At 41.6% G+C, this 17,305-nt stretch overlaps 1 protein-coding gene across 21 annotated transcripts in view; it reads right to left on the bottom strand.

Moving 5' to 3' along the window:
* Positions 1 to 10,599, bottom strand: part of MPDZ (multiple PDZ domain crumbs cell polarity complex component) — a 136,785-nt gene extending 126,186 nt beyond the window's left edge. For 14 of the 21 annotated variants that reach the window (XM_030566744.1, XM_030566736.1, XM_030566746.1 and 11 more), the window contains exon 1: positions 9,953 to 10,086. The gene's annotated coding sequence lies outside the window, so the exon portion shown is untranslated. The other 7 variants (XM_030566734.1, XM_030566732.1, XM_030566729.1 and 4 more) reach the window with 4 other exon arrangements.
* Between the last annotated feature and the right edge of the window lie 6,706 nt (positions 10,600 to 17,305).

The raw sequence follows: 17,305 nt of genomic DNA on the forward strand, positions 1-17,305 counted from the left end.
GTCTCTAAGGTGCCCCAAGTACTCCTGTTCTTTTTGCGGATACAAACTAAAACGGCTGCTACTCTGAAATCTGTTATTGGATTTTAAATCCATCACTGACACAGGATTGAATTTTGCTATCTTGGCTCTCAAACAGATTCAATTTTATTTGCAGCAGAGATTTGGGTGGAGGGGGTGAGGAATTCCATATGGGGAGGAAATATTTATTTAATATTTTCATTTAATTAAGAAAATGGTGCCGTTCTGAAGTTGCTCAAAAGTCTGGAGCATTTGAGTGCCAGAAAGATGGATTAGTGGGCTGAGTGCAGGCAAATGCATGATAAAATGTATCTATCACATGGATGAAGCAATGAGTCCTGTGGCACCTTAATGACTAACAGATGTATTGGAGCATAAGCTTTGGTGGGTGAATACCCACTTTGTAAGATGCATGCACTATTCACCCACGAAAGCTTATGCTCCAATACATCTGTTAGTCTTTAAGGTGCCACAGGACTCATTGTTGCTTTTTACAGATCCAGACTAACACGGCTACCTCTCTGATACTTATCACATGAATATTACTCCCACATCTGTAACAATATTATGTTCCTGTGTGATATATATCCAATATATTGCATCCTAACTTAAATCTGGTTAACACATCAAAGTGCAAAGAACTGTGGTCTACAGGTGTTTATAAGAAGTGTATTGTCAAGGAGACCAGAGAGGTGGGAGACATGATGGACCTGGTCATTTAAAAATTCTGTGTGGTGGGGCACAGATGAAGCCATGGGGGCAGGATTAGGAGAACAACTCCACAGGGCAATTAATCATGCAGTTTGGGAACAATGTAAGAGGAATTATTCCCTGCATAGAAACTGAGAAAAGATCTACCTGCCCAGATTCATTTGAACATGTCATGAACAATGAAGAGCAGCTGATAAACATGGACTGTGCTTTGAGTTAGTAGAGAAACCCAATATCTACTGGATTTAAATACAGTTTATGTGCAAAAATCTCTTTAGTTCCAACAAGTCTGAATATTTCACACCATTTTATTTTTGGATGCTTTCACTGATTCACAGTTAGAATTGTCTTTTTCATGGCAATTCATCACTTCAGATCAAGCTTGTTATTCAGATTCTCCAAGTGACTGAATGAAAAGTAACCTTATCACATGACACACTCCATACTGACACACAGAGCAGTAACAGACACTACAAGCTCTAATGAATTTGTTCTCTCATTTCATCTGGCATAGCCGATGCTCACACATGCCTATCAAATCTCAATAAGCCTAAAACTGAAGGAGGCCATGGTTTCCCTGGATCAGCTTCCATAATATTACATATCGCTATATTTTATAAGAGACTGGACAGATGAGGTGGTTTTACATATTGAAGAGGGACTGGCTTCCCCAAATTAGTCTGTCCAGTACGCAAATACCTAAGTTTATCAAATCAAATCCTTTATTCAAAGCCCATATTTGGGCTTAGAGAGGTTTCTATAATTTGATGGATGAGTCTGCAGTTCTCTCGCCATTGTAATCCATTCATACCAATTATGTTTCCTTCAAGCCCAGCCAGGTCCCATTTTGAAAACAAATAGGGAGTAAGTTCCCATTCCGCATCTGCAGCCAAAGAGCACACAGCATAGCTCAGGAGGGACATGAAAAGGCATCCACAATCCCAAAGCTCCTGTGCACTAGAACAGTCCATGAACATGTAAAGTTGCTCAGAATGACTCGTTGCCAGGAGCCGATCCAGCAATAATAAATTCTGTCTAAATTGGGGTGACCCTCCTGTGAGTGAATTCTCTTCCAGATAGAACAGAAAGTATTGATGAGTGAGAGGTGGAGGAACTAGTATGGGAGCAGTCCTGTAATTTTACATGTTGAAGGATGAGTATGTTAATGGGTTAGAAGCAGATTGTTCTTTATAGGTATATTGATATGTGAAGCTGATACATACAAGATGAGAAGCTTGCCTGGGTTTTATTTATTGGGGGGGGGAGGTGGACAGAGATAGCTTCTCAATCATAATGGCTTTCACTACTATGCCTTGGTCTGGCTCTGTATTTAACCATATAAACACCATGAGCAGTTACAACAAAAGCTCTTGGCTCACTTAAAAAAAACCAAAAAACTTTTATTTTAAGAGTTTCCTGGTATTTTACTCTCTGCTCATTGGGACAAATTCTACCTTCAGATATGGAGGCATAGCTGAATTACACCTGTATATCTGAGGGCAGGAGTCAGTGTATTCTTTGCATTACACTCTTAGAAGACTGAAAATAAGGTGCATTTTCTTTTTGATCTTCTCATTTTCAATAGGCTACTCTGATTAGTTATTTGTATTAAAGTAGCACCTAGAGGCCCCAATCCAGCTTTTTTACAGACATCTGATTAGGGCATGGACTGTGTTTTCAAGAGTTTACTATCTTAACTTGATGTTGATTCTACTACTCTGCTTCTATTAGAGCTGAACACCATTTCTAACCATTCTATGCACAGGCTTCATGAATATTGTAATGCCTATGCTAATATGCACAACTATAGCAATGTTAATTGGACACCTCTCATTCCTGACTGCCCTCCCCTCAGGACCCCTGCCCCATCCAACCACCCCTTCTCCCTGACCCCTGATCACCCCCGGAACCGCTGCCCCTGACTGCCCCCCACCAGCCCATCCACCCCCTTTCTCCTTCCTGACTGCCCCCTGGGAACCCTTGCCCTCATTCAACCCGTTCCTCGCCCTCTGACCGCTCTAACCATCACCCCAAACTCCCCTCCCCTTTATCCAGCTGCCCCGCTTCCTCCCCCCCATTACCGCGCTGCCTGGAGCACTGGTGGCTGGCGGTGCTACAGCCACGCCGCCTAGAGCAGCAGGACAGGCAGCCACACCGCGCCGCTTAGAACAGCAGGACAGGCAGCCACGCCGCCCAGATGGAGCCAGCCACCGCACAGCACAGAGCACCAGGTCATGCTGCAGCTCTGCAGCTGCGCTGCCTGGCAAGAGCTCACAGTCCTGCCACCCAGAGCATTGCACCAGCAGCAGGGCAAGCTGAGGCTGTCGGGGAGGGGGAACAGCGGAAGAGGGGCCAGGGCAAGCCTCCCCGGGCAGGAGCTCAGGGCCCTGGGAGGAGGATTCCGCGGGCCACCCACGGGCTGTAGTTTGCCCACTTCTGGTCTAGATTCCCTCAATAACTGGAAAGAGAAGTGAAACTGCTCTCTGTTATCATTGTACAAGCCATAAAAAGTGAACTGCACATTTAAAATATATGTTCTAATTTAAGCAATGATTTAATAATCATTAGTTATCCTTTAAGCAGTAGAGGAAATGATAATCATCATGATTATTTAAATATGAGGTTAAATTCACACCAGGGTTTATGATGGCACAGGCCACAGGGAGGACAAGGAGATGGCAAAAGTGGCAGCACCTTTTCCCTTCTCCCGGGGAAGGTCAACAGGGGACCCAAAGAGCAACAAAACGTAGGTGATACGGACTAGAAAGAGACTCGGTGAGGGCAGATTCAGTGCGTCCCATCCACCAACCTCCTACATACTAGACATAAAAGCTAAAGCTGGACCCCCTCCAGAATAAACTCAATGGGAGGCAGCAGCAGCAATGCACTTGCCCTCCTCCGGATTGAATCCTCCTTTGTTGGAGCAGAATGCAAGTAACACCTCCTTATTTCAACTTTAGGGCCAATTTTGCAGAGCGATTGGCAAGAAGTGTTCAACATGTCGCAGCTTTGAACCCTTACTGCACGATCCTGCACCACTGACATCAACGGGAGCAGGAGTAGGGCCTTCTTGAATCTAGCCGTGAGCTTTATGTTGACAGTACCCCTTTAACTACAGCAGTGAAATCATTTAACTCAACCATCAAAAGCTTCACCAAAAATAAAAACTGGCCCACATCTAATGAGTTATTTTATATTTGATCATATAATTTCCAAGAGAGTGCTTCATCCTGCCTCACTGATTGATACTGCATCTAGTATTTCACAAATCCTTTTTAAGATAAATACCTTGGAAAGTAATGCTTATAGCGCTGGATTAGCAAACACACAATGTCAAAAATAGAAAGCATCATAATAGGCTTTATCCTACAGCCATTACTGTACCGGTAGCATTTTCAGGATATATTAAGACTGATATCCAGGCCCAAATGTTGGCTATAAGGCTTAGAGAACTAAACAGAAATCTGCTTCAATTAAACAAAAAGAATATTCAGGACACACATTTTATATGTACTAAGACCAACATTTTAAAATGTTACATCTACATTTACACTTGAATTTGGCCTGCTCAGTACGCCTTTTTTCATCCTTGTCCTGTCTCTCCCTGCCCTCCCCCCCCATTGTCTGGCTGCCACTCAGATGCTATCGTGTTGTCATTGTCAGTGGCACTGAGTACAAACTGCAACCCACAAGTTGGGGATGCTACTATCTACTGCCAAGTCCCCCTGCCACTTCAGCTTGCAATCCCCAAAGGTAAGCTTGTTGTCACCTAGCCTCACTGCCACCACTGGCTGCAACCCCGAGCAGGAGGCAAACATTGAACTCTGGGCTCTCACAGGGCATACAAATGTTGTTTTGTTTTGATCATGTTATTTTGTTTCTAATGTATATAGGTAGGTTAATTTGGGCAATGGATAAAGAAAAACCCACTTTTCTGGCAGAACCCTGCTATATTCTTATTTTCACCTCCATGGAGAATCATGGCTATGCTACTGCCTGAAGAGCTTTCCTAGGAGTGCCGACAAAAGTCAAGTGAAACAGACAAGAATTTCATGGACTGTATCACTATCACTGTGAAATGCACAAATCACAACCTTCTGCTGGTGGTGCTTGGAGAGACTGGGAATGGGAATGGATAAATGGGGAGGTGCAGAGACAAAGACGTAAGTAGAAACACAGGAGCGATATACAAAGTTTTACTGACAGGACATCCATGTTCCAGACTGAGATTAACCACGTTCCCTCAGCCAGCAGAGTCTAGAGCACACCTTTCTGCATGATGGGAGGAGGACTGATTTAATACAAGCAAAAGCAATTTGCACTGAGAATTTAATATAAGCAAAAGCAATTTGCACTTTTCTACACAGTTCATGAACCAAGCAAATTTCCCCTGACTAAGAAGTATGTAACTGACAGGCCCAAGAAGCCTGAAATCTAAATTTTAAAAGTTAAACCAATAAAAGAGGATTTTGAAACCCTTAAAGTAAAAATGCAATTAAGTATTTAAAAAACAGACAGCTCACAAACCACTGTAGGTCATATTAAGACTGTAAATAATTCAGTATGAAAAGCTTTATTCCCAATCTCTGTAAATTTAGTATAATTTTGTATGAACCAAGATGAAAAAAGATGCACAAAATATAATACATACATTGAACATACTAATTATGACAGTGAATAAAAATATTTTTACTTAGCTAAAAGTCATGTTAAATATTCTTGAGGGATGGATGAAAAAAGAATTTGAACATTGAAATTAGCTTCTAGTTTTATTTAGTTTATTTTTGTAAGTTTTATTTTGTTAACACTTTTGTATAAATCACATTGCTGTGTAATTGGAACTTTGCACAACATTGTATGAAGAAGTTATCTATACACCTGTTCTTAATATTACAATCTGTTCTGTGATAAGACAAGTACATGCAAGTATTCTATTTACTAACACGTAATTTTTAATTAAGTATATTTTTAGTACAATTCAAAATTTTAAACATGTTTAAGATTTTTTTTCCTACTGACAAATGCACCTGATTCCATTTATTCAGAATTATTTTAATTATTATTGACTGCAGGCAGCATTATAAAATGGAAATCTATTAGGAGAACTGAATTTTTCATAAGTTACATTATATTTTGGTAAACCATTTTTTAAAAATAGCATTTATATGAAATGTAAACTTGTATTACGTGGATGGAATTACTGTACATATCTGTGTCACTTCAACCAATTATAAAGCTAATCACAAGTTGTAAAACAAGGCAAGCTTTTCAACAAATATACTTTGGGAATTAGTATTTCAAATCCAAACATGTTTACACTCTTAAACATTTATAAATTGAACCATTTACTCTAGGACTCCTAAAACATCTACATATTTTACAGGATATTGGATAGTTCCCAGCACAGTAAGCAACAGTTCAAAAAAAGGTCTCTCAAAGATTCAGTGTTTTTCTTACAACTGAAGGACATGAAAATATAAAACAATGTCTTCTGTACTAAAAGATTATTAAATTCAGCATATTTTTACAATGTCATATTGGAATATGTAACAAGTTTCTTCTGACTATGCTAATATTTTCAATGGAAAGACCTGCTCCAAGTAACAATGAGAATTCCACCAATTTAGCACCTTAATTCTTTTTGGGTCACTTATTTCTCAACTACCAGCCAAAACAGCCCCAAAGTTTCTTTCCAAGATAGTAGAGGGCATATATTTATACATAAATGTATAGACAGATGTAGAAAAGGAACAAAATTAAATCTTACAATATGATCTCAGTAGGAGTCCCAATGAGTGAAATAAAAATATCATTGCCATGAATATTAAATTAATGAGGTCATATTCATTAAAGATGGTAGCCTGCTGACTTCAGGTACCTCAGTAGGATGCTAGTAAAAGTCACTTAAGCAGCTGATTTATTCGGCCCTTGTAAATTTCACAGAAATCATAATCTATTGGGTAAGTACTGTATTTTCTATTTTACTTTTTTGGAGCATGGATTGGATGATCCTGAAAGCCTTCAGATGGTTTTAAATCTGATGATTAAAATGGGGCCTGTGTGCGAGGAGATTTATTCTACAATAAAATATTCAAACTGGTCTATAAATTGATAAGCTGTAAAAAGTTCCATTGAACTTTGTTCTGCAGATTTCAAAGACACACAAAGAATAAAAATAAGGCGTATGTACTAGCATTAAGGCAAAGCTTTTTCTTGTCTCCTCGTGCTGGTATCAATTAGATGGCTAAGGGCAGATTTTATCCCAAAGCAGGAAGAATGTATTCAGAAAAAAATCTACTCAATAGTAGGCTGCAGTGTAAGGTTCTAGGAGCATATTCATAAAAGCCAGTGACATAAGTAACTGATTATAGGCCCATTTCTCTGCTAGCGAAAAGGGAAAGCATTAGCATGGTACCAAAATGGATAATCAGCAAGAGAAAAAAATCAATTTAGGAAGACCAGAGTAGGTAGGTAGCTGTGGATGCATGTTTTCTCTCTCTAAATACAACTAGGATGCTGAAAGAAAAGAAAAACTCTTCAAAATATCTCTCTATGATATTTATTATTTATCTGACCATGTCTGGGCTATTATATAAATAAGTCATTTTCACTATATAAACTACTCCAGTATGCATTTTGTACCATTTCGCCATACAAAAATAAGCATGGCAGCTATAGCAACTTAACATCAACTACCCCAGACAGCCGTAAAATAAAAATGACAGTCACACACAACAGATATCTAATTCTCCAAATAAATATGTTTTAACACTAACAGAATATGTCTGACCTGTTAGAATTATTTCATAATTTTATTTTCTTAGGCACATTAAACTAAAAAACTACAAATGGCATAGTTTTCTCTATCCTGCTAACAAAGACATCCAAGGTTTCCTTCTCTTAGTGACTGACACTTTTTCCCAGTTTCCCTTCACATAAATTGTTGGCTAATCAGGAAAGCTTTCACGACATATAATATGTCAACTCAGACATTTAACAACAAATACATTCATGCTGAAGCTAAATAGGAAGTGGAAGCTCACTTTCTTAAATATATTATTTGTTTAATTAAACATTTAAAAACTATACTACGTTTTCTTTGCTATATTGTGCCCATTCTTGTTTTCAAATGCAAAGCAAATCATTATTCTAAAGTAACATTCTCCCACTTTTTCTCTTTTAGTTTTGATTCCCCCAACACCCCCGACAATTTGTCCATTTGAGAAGTGAGTGATATAGTAATGCAACGGGTCTCGTCCTGCTAAAAATTAAATCAATGGACATTTTGCCGCTGATTTCAATGGGAGCAGGATTGGACCCTTACAGATATTACTTAGATTGCAATATCTCCAGGGCAGGGACTGTCTTTTCATTCTGTTTGTACAGCATCTAGAACCTTGGGGTCCTGGTCCATGACTAAGGACCCCAGGTAATACAATAATAAATAATAATAGACCCTAATTGGCAATCAGTGCTCAAGCAAAACTTCATAGAAGGGGTTGCTGTTCTTCTCTCTCACGTTCCTCTTACTTTATAAGAAATCCCAGCAAAACTAATGTTTTCTTTTCAACAGGCAGCAGGTGATATGGGCCAAACATCCTTAGTGCAGTATGAGGTATTATTTTTAAATCTGGAGGGGAAATACATCACAACACCAGTCAGAAACTAATGCATCTATCTCATGAAATGTAAATATGAAACAGAGTACAAACAATGTTACCTTTCCCTCAAAAGGTATTATAGTTTATTCCACACCTATGTGATTAGTTTCATCTTCTCAAGTGTTTAAAAGCATATACATCTAAGTAAACATAAATAAAATAAAATAAAGTTATCCAGACACAAGACCAAATTCTATCCTCTGATACTTGCACAATTCCCACTAGGTAAACATGGCTATCTGAGGGCAGAATTTGGCCCTTATTTAGACATTTTCCCAGCAGAATACAAACATGTTGATTAAAATAAATATTTTTTCAAAAGCAAAATTCCTGAAATTCCCAACACTAAATGTAGTTTATTTATCACAAGATAGGCTACACATAGTTCTGCATTCTTATTAGTAGCTACATCAAGTTCTTCAACTTCAGCTTTCATGGAATCTCCCATACAAACATTCTGCCTGCCCACACTAAACTGGGGAATAGGGGATGGAGAGGGGGTCTTCTTTTTCAGCCAAGTGGTTCAAAGACAAATAATCACAAGAAGTTGGGAAAGGATTTGAGCTTGGGATACACTCCCTACAACTCAATGCAAAAGATTTTACAGATTCACCATACATGCAGTTCTTCTTCCCAGCAGACCTAGAACACCTTGCAAATTCTGTAGGACTGGTGGTGTGGACAGAGGGTGCTCCTCATAACCTGCATTCTCACCTTCTGTCTACTTCAGGCGTGCAACACGTTCGAGGCCACCCTTAAACTGGAGCTCAGACTTTATTATGTTGAATAAGGTGGGGGGCCTCTGACTAAACACAAGATCGTTTGCAAACTACCAAATTAAAAATAGGGTTTGTGCGTGCAGACCCCACAAGGCGAGCGGGGGGGGGGGCCCTCCGGTCAGCTCGGAGGGGTTACAAAATACCCACGCCAGAAGCTACTTGCAATACCCAGCGGAGAGGTGGCTTTTGTTTAGAGCTGAATCTCTCGTGGCCCAGGCCGGCCATGGAGCAGCAGTGACCAGTATCCACCGCCGCCCTTAAGAGCCGAGCCAGCTAAACATTGGCGGTAGAGCATCATTCCCAAGGTGCCCTCCCTCCTCCGCGCTTTCCCACAGCCCCGGGTCTAGCGGACGCCAGCCGGCGAGCGTGCCCCGCTGCAGCAGCCTGGCCCGGGCGCTGCCCGCCAGCCATCCGCACTACAGCGCAAGAAAGAAGCAACAGGCTCAGACCCCCACCCCCACCGGCGGCGGCGGCGGCTGCTTCCCCCGCTCCGCGCAAGGCCTTGTGGCGCCCTCCCCTCGGCCTAGCAAAACCCCGGGGCCACGACCCCAGCCCCCTCCCCGCACAGGGGAACTTCCCGGGGGGGTTATGGGTAAATCCCCTCTTTGGGGTGAGAGGGGAACATGCCCGACCCTCCCCCATCCTTTCACAGTGACACCGAAGGGGGCCGCCGCGGGAAGGGGGGGACACAGAGACCCGGGGCGTCTCCCGCGGCGGCCGCAGAACGTTCCCCGGGCGGAGCGAGCGCTGCCCTCCGGGGCAGCCCCGCCGCTCGCAGCTTACCCGGCTTGCTGCTCCAGGCACCCCGCAGCCGAGCCGGGGGAGGGGGGGGAGACCACTGGCAGCCCTTGTTTGCTGGCTCTGCAGCCCTTCCTGCCCCCCCGCCCGCAAGTAACGGCCCTGAGAGGAGGTGCAGGATAAACACGCAGAGGCTACCCTGAAACTTAATCCTGCCCAACCATCAGGCGGCTAGACGGCGAGCCGCCCCCTTCCCTCCCAGCTAGCAGACGCTGTTAAGCCGAGCCCCGCAGAAGTGGGAGTAGGAACCGGCTGCAAAGGAGGAACCATGACAACAGCAGCCAGCAACAGGAGGGGCCCCACTTGCTGCCCTCGCTGCTCTGTGCTGCGTCTGCCCTGCCTGCTGAGGGAAGAGGCAGCGGGGGCTCGGAGCTGCTCTGCTCCAGGCACATTTGCAAAGTGGCGGCCTCCGCATTCGCATGCCACAAGCATGTCTTGTAGAGGGGAGGGAAAGGATGGCTCCTGTAACACATTACACACACAGACACATACACAACGGTACCTCACACCTGCATGCAGTTTGTGGAGACAGCATGCAGAGCTGTGCTCATCCAGGACGCTGCGTAGTGCCGTCCCGCTGGAGGTTGCAAATTCAGGCCCCGATCCCGCAAACACACAGAGGGTTACTCCAGTCAGTAGAGTAACGCACGCGGTTTTGCGCAGGATTGGGGCTCTAGTGGCCTTTTTAAAACTCGGTCCAAGTTGGTCTGCCCCACACGGCTTTTAAGCGTTATTCGCTATAGCCGTTTAGCTAGTTCTCTTTTCACTCTAATTTTAAAGGGACATCAACTTGCAATCCAATCATTTTGTAGAAGTTATTTGTTGTTTCAGATACTAGACCTGGCCCTGAGCTGCCTCCTCTCCTGCCAGTTACTGTGGTTTTGCGGTCACATTTTCTTTTTCTTTCTTTCTTTCTTTTTTTTTTTTTTTTTGGTAATGTTTTTTCCCCCTCACTGTGAGAAAAGCACAAAAAATAACTGTGCACATGGGAATATTGCAAGTGACTATACCAAGTGCTATAAAATATATAAAGGAAATTGAAAAAAAATAGACAAAATAGCACCAGCGATTGTTTCCCCTACTTCTTTGAGAAACTGTTCCACCATCAAACAGGTTTGATCACTAGTACATTTGGGTCTAATCTTGTATCTCTTCTTCAGGCAACACTTTTATGAATTCAGGACAGACTGCATAAATAACCCCTCCCCGACTTGTATGCTACAGTTTTCTTATTACTGTTTTCTAAAACTGACTGAATGGGAAGAGATTTTTCTTACAGAGGAGAAAAAATAGGAGCAGGATAGCTGTATTATACTGTACAAAGTAAATAAGGGAACCAAGCATCCTGCTGTTTGTACAGGGAAAGGGATATTTTGTTCAGGGTTTGAACAGAGAAGGGAAGAAGAGAGAAAACTTCCTTAAAATGTATTGTTTTTGTTATTAAATAGGATTGTAGGGCTAAAAGAAAGGGGAGGTGTTGGGAGGGATTTAAGCTTTTATTTTAATTTGAAATAATATCCAAAAAAACACAGATGGAGATTACTGTTCTCCCTTCAGATATATATACACAAGTATCCCTAGAGTAAAATACAACAAATATGTAAGTGGAATAAGAGCAATGACAGTGCAATTTATTTTCAGCACAAAAAGGAATGCTAATGCTTTTTTTCTTATGTTTGCTGAGCATTTTGCTTCCTATCCGATGTACTTTTTTATTTAGTAACTATCAGTAGGGTCATTATTTTCCTTTATATTGCCAAGAAATCGCCTCTTGTTCCCTGTTTACTCAGGCAGCCCTGTTGTGATAGCATCCTTAGCACCAGAAAGAAGGCAAGCTCACCCTGCTGAATACCTCATGTTGCAGTTGACTGGGGCCTGGTACCATGTGTTGACTTGCTTGTTTTTGTTTTGATTTGGTTTACTTTGTCAAAATGTAACTGAATTGTAAACATCGTCACATTAGGTCAATAAAAGACACCATTGTGTTCTTCATCTCAAATATGGTAAAGAACATTGTCCTTTAGCTAAATGGGATTGTACTGGACTATATCTGAACAGAGATCCTACAAATACCGCTATGGTATTAAACTAATTTACAACCTGGAAAGTTCTATTTTGTCTCTCAGTCCATCATGTTCCAGTTTGTCCACTGATTTTTTTAATTAAATAGCAGGGTTATATGTCACAGTGACAGTTCTGTACTATACTGGGCTTCTGTAAGTTCCCCAGTAATTCTGAAGTTTGCACACACTTTTTTTGTAACAGCCCAAAACTGAAAAAGTAAATTAGAGCTTGTTTGTTTGTACAATTACTAGCTGTAAAATTACTCACATAAAATAACCTGCAGAAGAACAGAAACACAGCACCAGACTACGTGTGTTAGTGACTGCTCCATATTGGCGCAGTGAAAGAGTTGCAAAGTACCGTGGCCAGGATACCCAGTGCCTTGTGAAGCAGAATGCTTCCTGGAGCTCTTTGACACCCACTGTACCATCACTTATACGATGCAGCATGCACTCCTCTCTGCAGCTACCCGGCTCCACTGATCAGTAGGCGAAAGGGGGTAAGGACACCACCTCCATAGAAAATTTGGAGTCACTTGCAGCTCAGATGGTGCTAACTGAGAATGTTACTTGTGCTCTGGGGAGTGTAGTTGTCCTTGCACAGAAATTAAGGGGTAACGACCCCAAATTAAGCAGGGCCAGAAGTCTTAGGTCTCTTAGTCTCATCAGGAAAATGCCAAAATCCTTCAGACAATATTACAAATTAAATAAATGGAACTCTGGGTGTTCAGGCCTTCGGACACTTTATTTAAGAACATACTGATGGGTGGAGACTTTTTTGTTTTTAATTCTTAGTCTAGGAATTTTTTTTCCCTATTAGGAACCCTTATCAATTCATTGCAAATATGAGATGTGGTGGCACATGCTATATTATGTTGTGTAGCAAAGCTTAGGGGTTAACAACAAGAGAGAGTTTAAAAAAAAGTTTTCAGCAGAAAATACAGAATGAAGTTGGGAAAGTGGAAGAAGCCAGGCCCATGCTAAAAGGGCACACAGGTGGAATGGAGGAATGCCACCCTCAGCTAGGGTATACCTTCTAACTTATATAAAGGAGGCTGACGCTTCTTCATACACTGATGACATCACTCCTGGGAATGTTAAAGTTGACCGAAAAACAGGCTGTGGTGATAGGAGTTAGATCATTGGAACAGACAGACAGTTGGGAATGTGGTGACCATGAGAATCAGTTAGTGACCTCTGCATGCCAGTTTCGAAGGTGGTTGGTAGACATGGTAGTACAAGTAGAATTCATTACAATTCATTCAGTACACTGCACCAGCTAAAGGGGGGGAGGGGGCACATGACCTCCTCACATGACCCCATGTGACTCCTCATGCCCTGCATTCTCCCCTTCCCCTCCCCATGATCCTTCCCACATTACCAGGGTGAGAGAGGCTCTGTCCTCCTCCCGCCGTGCTGGAGACTTCTGAATTGCAGGGGTCTCCCGGGAACCAGAGCAGTGAAAGGAGCAGAATGTGGTGCCACCAGGCAGCCCCTGCTGGCAGCTCCTCCGGCGTGGCTGTACCAACCCCAGCCCTGTGCTCCTGGGGGGCTGCTGTACAGACCCCAGACAGGAGATGCAACTGTGTGGAAAGGCTGGGGGCGCTACAGCCACACTGGAAGAGCTGCCGGCGTGGGACCACTCAGTGGCCCCCGTTCAACTTCTCCTGTGTCTATAAATATCTTACTGGTATGGCATACGGGACTGCCCTACTTGCACCGCTAGGTAGATTCTACATCGTTTTCATTGGGGGGAAAGATGTGAACTACTCAGACACCTTCTAATGTTTTAAATTAACTGTATCAACTCAGGAAAGCAATCTGAGTTCATTGTAAACAGCTCAATTAAGGCCTCTGGTCAATGTGCAGCTTTGGTTAAAAAAAAGAAAACATGCTGTTAGGAGGATGAGACTTTGGTTGGGGGTAGATTATCCCACATCTGCCTACGGTGGAATTCTGGTACTCTCCTCTGAAGCTACTGGTGCTGGCATCTGTTGAAGACAGGATATTGGACTGAGTGGACCACAGATATCATATAATATGTCAATTCCTGTGTTCCTAGGGGATGCAATTAGAGCTTGTTTTTTAACCTAGATCAAAGTGACTTGAAGTGCTTACTGGAAAAACATTAGTTCAGTAAGGTCAAGTTCTAGTCTGGTTTACACTCCATGACATCCCTCAAGTCAAAGACAATGAAGTCAGTAGACTTACAGGAAACATAAGGCAGGCCAGAATTAGGCCCACAAGGTAATTATCCATGTTAGGTATATAACAATATCTACTGTATGACAACTTCCAAGTATACTGTGCAGTTGAAGTGGATATATGTTTTAAAATCTTTTTAAGTAAATGACATTTACAATTCAGCTTTTGCCATGTCTCAATGTAGTCAGGTTACATCTACTACATTTCATTAAATGTACTCTCTTAGCCCTTGCTTATATTAACTTGCACTGGCATAACTACACCAATTTAAGTACACTCTCTGTAGCAGGAGTTTGTGTGCTGCAAGATCTACTTCACACCACTTCAACATGTCTAGATTAGAAGTTTATACTGGTATAACAAAAAATGTCACAGTAGTACTGGTTCTCTTAAGCCTTTGTAAAGGAAATTATGCAGAAATAAATTACATAGATCAATTTACTAATGGATCTATGTGACAGTCATGGGGAGTGGCTAGAAAGACAGTTGATAAGCAATCTGATGCCTGAGTAATTAGCTGGTTTATTCTGTTTTTCCTTTTTAGATGAGGTCCTACAACAGAGGGCAGAAGACTAAAATGATTCATTCAGATTCCTTCGAGAACAATGATATCTCCCCAATCCAACCCTTCCTCAGAAAGAAAGGATTTGCTGGTGGCTGTATGCAACAATGTATTTATTTTTTCAGGTCTTCTCTTTTTGTTGTAACAGTACAGAAGAAAATATAAATTTGAGCCATTGTATTTTTTCCCTCCAAATCAAGGACATTAAACTCAAAATATGTTCAAATTTTATCCAGAAAAACAATACATAACTAATTATATATATTAAAAAAAACACTAAATAGTTTCATAAGCCATGTGAGTTTCCCTAAATTACAGAGTATTGCCCCATCCAAAAGGGTTTTCCCCACCATTTGAAAGGTTTGGAAACAATGATAGTACAACCTTCAGTTTAGAAACATACATTCACATAAAACATAATGTTACCCTACATTTTCAGCATAAAAATAATGCTTCAAAATCGGAAGGCAAAACAGACAGCAGTGCAGCTGATGGTAACACCTTTCATGTTATTATGTAAAGTTAAAATTAGGAACTCTGTCAAGGTTGATATTTGGGATTCATTCCATTTTTGTATTATTGTACTGGCAAGTACGGAATATTAGTTTGATTTATTGGAACATATATTTTGGAAAGAATATTGCATAGATTTACATTTGGGAGGGTGAGGAGGGAGGAAGATTGTCTCCCCTGGAGACATAGTCTAACTGTTATTCCTATTGGTGTTTACTCATTGCTTGAAGGGTAGAATATGCCCTAAGGTAGAACAGAATCAAAAATCTCATAAAAGGTATGTTAATTATTTATAACTACAGAATAAAATATTTGAAATTACAGCAAATTAAAGGGGCATTTATTTACATACAAACATGATGGTTTAAAACCATAGGCCTGGCTCTTGGTAGAATAGTGTAGCCAAATAAGTGACAAAGCATATTAACCTTATCATAGATTATTCAGATGCAGAATACCTACAAGAAGAGTCTGGTTTGGTCAGATTAAGGCTATTTTAAGAACTGTTGTACTTTCTGTAAGGTGCCCACAGATTTCCACAGATCCCAGCTGCAGACCACTAAGTTTAAAGACACTTTTTCAGAAATGCTGCAAGGAATCCAGTCCAGATGTAATGTGACATGGGAGACTCATCAATACAATAGTTGTTCCAGGATTTAAAGAGACAAGATGTCTTTTTAATAAAGTTTCAATTAGAAAAATGGATAGCGGCTAGATGAGGGAGACTGTGGAATTAAAATAAAAAGAAGGGGAGCTGACCAATTCTGTGGCATGTTATGTTGTCCTGGATGTTAACATGGTGTCATGTGGTTAAGTGACATTGTATTCCTTTGTCTCCATTCTCTGTCATCTCATCACTCAGGAGGATACATTCAGCTGAGAAGAGTCCATGCTAAACCAAAAATGTATTTGCACGGGAGGGGAACCATATTTGCAAGGACATTTCTACAGCAAATTGATTTATTTTTAGAATAAACTCTCTGAAGATGGATTAGTGGGACTAAAGGGGAAGCAGTCCGCCGTGTATAGCTACAGTTAATCACATGGATATCACCACCTCCATGTGTGATACAAAAGCAGCTAGTCAAATAACTTATTTAATAAAAAAGGCAACATTTAATAAATCAAGGCTTCTGATGTTCAGTCAGGAATGTGATTGATCTGTGATTATACAGTACATAAATATGGGACCTCAGCCTTCTTTTAGTTATAAATGCTCTCTCTTCACTTTATGCCTGCTTCCCTCTACCCCCAAAATTGGGGGTGAACTGTTTGGTTTGGATTTCCTGGTATGACCTTTTTGTCATAGCTTCACTAAAACGCATGTGGTCAATTGACTCTCCATTCACTAACATATATGCATCATGCCACAGAATGCTGACACCCTATCACACATTTTAAAAAAGCAGTTTCCATTTCTTGGAGTATGATTTCCAGTTCCAAGCAAAGAGCAGCAACAGGACTCCAAGTTGGTAGAGCAGGCAATGAATAGCCACAGAATTTAAGAAGTGATATCTCAACTTCTGAAAGCCTTTTGATACCGTCTCAATGACCTTCTCAAACTAGATAAACATATCCTAGACAAATCTACTATAAGGTGGGTTCGCACCTAGTTGGAAAAGTGTATTCAGAGTAGTTATCAATGGTTCAGTGTCAAGCTGAAAAGGCATATCAAATGGGATCCCATAGGCATCTGACCTGGGCTTCGTTCTATTCAAGATTTTCATAAAATGTTGTGGATAGTGGCATATAGATAGAGCAGTGCTTCTCAAAGTTCGGAAGGCCCCTGGCTGGCCTGGTCAGTTTGTTTGCCTGCCGTGTCCGCAGGTTCAGCTGATCGCAACTCCCACTGGCTGCAGTTCACCGCTGCAGGCCAATGGGAGCTGCTGGAAGCGGTGTGGGCTGAGGGATGTGCTGGCTGCTGCTTCCTGCAGCCTCCATTGGCCTGGAGTGGCGAACCATAGCCAGTGGGAGCCACGATCGGCCGAACCTGCG

This window comes from Gopherus evgoodei, chromosome 6, assembly GCF_007399415.2.
Source record: "Gopherus evgoodei ecotype Sinaloan lineage chromosome 6, rGopEvg1_v1.p, whole genome shotgun sequence".
NCBI lineage: Eukaryota > Metazoa > Chordata > Testudines > Testudinidae > Gopherus > Gopherus evgoodei.